A 4,596-nucleotide genomic window follows, 5' to 3' on the forward strand; every position below is an offset into this window, starting at 1 on the left:
AGAGTGACACAGAAAGGTCACAGCAAGAGAGAAATTTGAAGATACTATGCTGCCGGCTTTAAAGATTGAGAAAGGGCCTTCGAGCCAAGGAACATAAGGTCTTTAAAAGCTGGAAAAGGCAAGAAATGGATTTTCTCCTATAGCCTGCATAAGAAACACAGTCCTGCAGTCATCTTAACATTAGCCCAGTAAAACCCATTTCAGACTTCTGACCTTCAGAACTCTAACATAAACATGTGTTGTTTTAAGCCACTAAGTTTATGGTAATTTCTTACAGCAGCAATGAGAAGCTAATAGCACTGTATCATGGACAGTGTTCAGCTGGGCTCCATGGCTCCTTAAACTGCCCTGCCGTTTATTTTATTATGCATTTGTTTAGATGAAGTCTCACTCTTGTCGTCCAGGCTGGAGTGCAATGGTGCGATCTCGGCTCACTGCAACCTCCACCTCCCAGGTTCAAGCAATTCTCCTGCCTCAACTTCCCTAGTAGCTGGGATTACAGGCGCCTGCCACCAGGCTCTGCCAATTTTTGTATTTTTTTTTTTTAGTAGAGATGGGTTTCACCATGTTGGCCAAGCTGGTCTCGAACTCCTGACCTCAGGCAATCCGCCTGCCTCAGCTTTCCAAACATTTTTATATTCAAAAAGTGCTTATTAATGACCCCTGAGTAACAGGCACTAGAGTTATAAAGATGAATGAACTTAGCCCCAGTTTCCAAAGAGCCTACAGTATAGAAGAGTTGGAAAACTGTCTAGTGTTTCTGCAGATCTTGTGAGCAGAGGCACTGATTGCCTTTGTTCAAGACTATCATTTCAAGAATGTCTGTCTGTAAAACGAACAACTTCAAATGTAAAGATAGTATCTCCCTCCAGAGCAAAGGGCAGACATGCTAACAGTTCAATGGAAAAAATTCGGGATCCCTACGCTCGAGGTTCCTCTCTTGTCAGGCAACCTTGATGAGACTTGTGTGAATGTATCATCTTGTCCTCTTTGTGTCATCCTGTGGAAACTGGGATTGGAAAATCATCTCAAGAGAATGCTGACACTCTGGCTGCTGCTACTGCTGAGTAATAAACTGTCTATTATTCTCTAACTCAGGTGTTTTGTGTCTTAACATCCATGAGCTGTGGTAGGTTAACTTGTTAGCTTGCAAACAGAAAAATCTCAGACCCCTCACAGTTATAGTTAAACAAAGCAATGCACACATCTTTATGAACATCATCGATCTGGGTCTCCTAAATGTGTTTATAATAGAAATGGAAAAGAAGGAGGTGCTATTTGTATTAGGTACTTTATAAATATTCTTTCAACATTTTCATACTAACTCTAAGATTTATTTTAACAGCCATGTAGATATCCTGTTTACTTATGATTCAGATGAGAATGGCCCACCACACTCCAATTATCTCCCCCATTACATGTCCTTAAGAAAATCCAGGGTACCCAGAAGATGCCAGAGCAGTGGTTTTTAAAGGCAGTCATTTCCCCCCTTAATATGGTTTGGATGTTTGTCCCCTCACTGCAGTCACCCATGTTGGAGGAGGGCCCTGGTGGGAGGCACTGGGATCGTGGCAGCTGGTCCCTCATGAATGGCTTAGCCATCCCTCTTGGTGATGAGTGAGTTCTTGCTTTAGTAGTTCATGTGAGATCTGGTTGTTTAAAAGAGTCTGGACCTCCTCCCTCCCTCTCTTGCCTCTGCTCTAGCCATGTGATATGCCAACTCCCCCTTTGCCTTACACCATGATTATAAGCTTCCTGGGGCCTTTACCAGGAACAGATGCTGGCACCATGCTTCCTGTACAGCCTGCAGAACCGTAAGCCAATTAAAGCTCCTTTCTTTATAAATTACCCTGTCTCAGGTATTCCTTTCTAGTGACACAAAACAGACTAATACGCCCTCCATTTGGCAATGACTGAAGACATTTTTGATGTTCACAACTTAAGGTAGGGGTATTATTGGCATCTAGGGTGTCAGGAATATTACTAAGCATTCTACAAGGACTATGACAGCCTCCGTAAATACTTATCTAGTCTAAGATGCCAGTAATGCTGAGGTTGAGAAACTCTACCCTGGAGTATAATCATGTCTGACTCTCATTTCTGGCTCCATTGCTATCTTCTGCTCTGTTATCCACTAATGTATTTATCTCATCTTGGCATGTATCCAAATTTCCTCTCACCCTCCCTAAAATAAGGTCACCACCAATGTAAGCCTACTGCATGCAAGAGAAATTTTACTGAAGATTTATAGGTTTGAGGTAGGAGGTTATAAAATCATATCACACAGCAAATAAATTGTAGAACATATTAGACAGCCTTGCTGTTCCTGTCCTATTAGTCCCTGCACCTCTGGACTTGGTCTTCTCACTATCCATAATAATGGTTGCCCACATCAACTCATGCAATGCCTGAGGCTTTCACAATCTTACTGAGTCCAGTCTTCACACATCCCCTTCCCAGATTGTACCTAAGAACGCCAGGTTCCTCTCACTCTATTGTGTAGCAATTATTCAAGTCTCTGCATCTAAACTCAGCTTGAAGCCTTTCTTTAGTTTGGCCAGTGGTTTTCAAACTTTAGCATGCATCAGTCATACACAGCGCGCCGGTGGGGGCAGATTTGATTCTCTAGGTGTGGTTGAGAATTTGTGTATCTTTAAAGTTTCTGGCTGGGCACGGTGGCTCATGCCTGTAATCCCAGCACTTTGGGAGGCCGAGGTAGGCAGATCATGAGGTCAAGGGATCGAGAGCATCCCGGCCAGTATGGTAAAACCCTGTCTCTATGAAAAATACAGAAAAAAAATTAGTTGGGCATGGTGGCGCCTGCCTGTAGTCCCAGCTATTCAGGAGGCTGAGGCAGGAGAATTGCTTGATCCAGGGAGGCGGAGGTTGCAGTGAGCCGAGGTCATACCACTCCACTCCAGCCTGGCGCCTGGTGACCGAGTGAGACTCTGTCTCAAAAAAAAAAAAAAGTTTCCAGGTAATGTTAATTCCCCTGGTCTGGGACAACACTTTTGGAACCACCATGAAAAAGAAAAAAAACAACTGAGCTAAATACACAAACCCATCCAAACTACAAAGCCATTATTTCTGTATCAGGATAAAAAAAACCTGCAGAAACCCTGACAGGAATATCTTTCTCTTACTTTGATCCATGCACTTAAGAAGACAGTAACTAGGAAACTATGACCCAGAGCCCAGGTCTGTTGGATTCCTGAACTCTCGCCTACGTACGTGGTTAAACAGGCTGTGAGAAACATTCCCCACTTATCATCATGCACAATTTGTTCAATGGTATGAAGCAGCTTTTGTGATAGAATTCACAAATATATCTCAGGATTCATTTAAAAATAGTTCATATAGAGTAATAGGGGTATTATCTTCACTGCAATGCTTCATTATAAGTAATTTTGCAGGAAAATTATGGTAACGGTGCCGTCAAATGAATGGCGCTTGACAAGAAGCTGTGAAGTGGTCCTCAATGGCAACTAGTAAATCTACATATGCTACAGCATATAGAATATCTATAATTAGTAGATCTACAGATGTTACTGTGTGAGAGAAACCTGGCCTGAGATGAGTGATGCTCCTACAAAACCTTTGGGAACTGAGGCATAATTACCCTCATACATAAAGATTGAAGGAATTGCAAGATGTCAAGACTCTGGGTGTACTTTTCAGAGAAAAGAGCCTACTGATGCTTCTTCCTCTTGTTCCCCAAAGAAACCAAAGTTTCTGTTTACTACTTTAGCTTTAAGTTTACTACTTGGATAGTGCAGTCTGATCCTGGCTGGGAATGCTGCTGGTGAGATCCCATCCTGACAAATCAGAACACAGTACCTTTTGGAAAGCACTGGTTTCAGCACTGCTTGAGATGTCGCTTGGGGTTCATTTTATCTTTATTTCTGACAAACTGCTATATCAAATCAAGCTTATATACTTGTTGACTGCTAGGATAAAAAGCAATTCCTATGATCATGAAAAAGTCTGTCTGCTGGGCAGAAAGTAAAACAGACAGCACAGAGGTGCTTTAGTATCACATTGGCAAGTAAGTGATGATTTGTATGAAGTACAGAATTCACTTTTATTTGATGAACACAATGTTCTGCATTCATTTGGCCATTATTTGGCGGTATTTGCTCAAATATGACTTTGGATGTGCACTATATGCTACATAGAGTCAAACACACTTGCTTTGGTAAGGCCTGAAATATAAATTAAACAAAAACACCATGACTAATAACAGCGATGCTGCACAGGCATTCTTCTTTTCTGGAAATTCCTTAGGGTCTCCTTATTTTAGTGAACACACTGACCACATTTTCAACTAGCCAATAAAACCCAGAGCACAGGAGAGGATTACACATGAGTTTCCACAGACAAGAAAAGTCAGAAAGAGGAAGTAGGGAAAAAAGGGCATGGAAAGACAAAAACTGAGAAGAGTTCAGCCTAGGAGTGGGGCATATTATTTTCCTGGGCTTGCCATAACACAGTACCACAAACCTGGGGGCTTAAGCAACAGAAACTTGCCATCTCACAGTTCTGGAGGCTAGGAGTCTGAAATTCAGGTGTCAGCAGGGTGGATTCTATCTGAGGTCT

This window comes from Callithrix jacchus, chromosome 1 (genome assembly GCF_049354715.1).
Source record: "Callithrix jacchus isolate 240 chromosome 1, calJac240_pri, whole genome shotgun sequence".
NCBI lineage: Eukaryota > Metazoa > Chordata > Mammalia > Primates > Cebidae > Callithrix > Callithrix jacchus.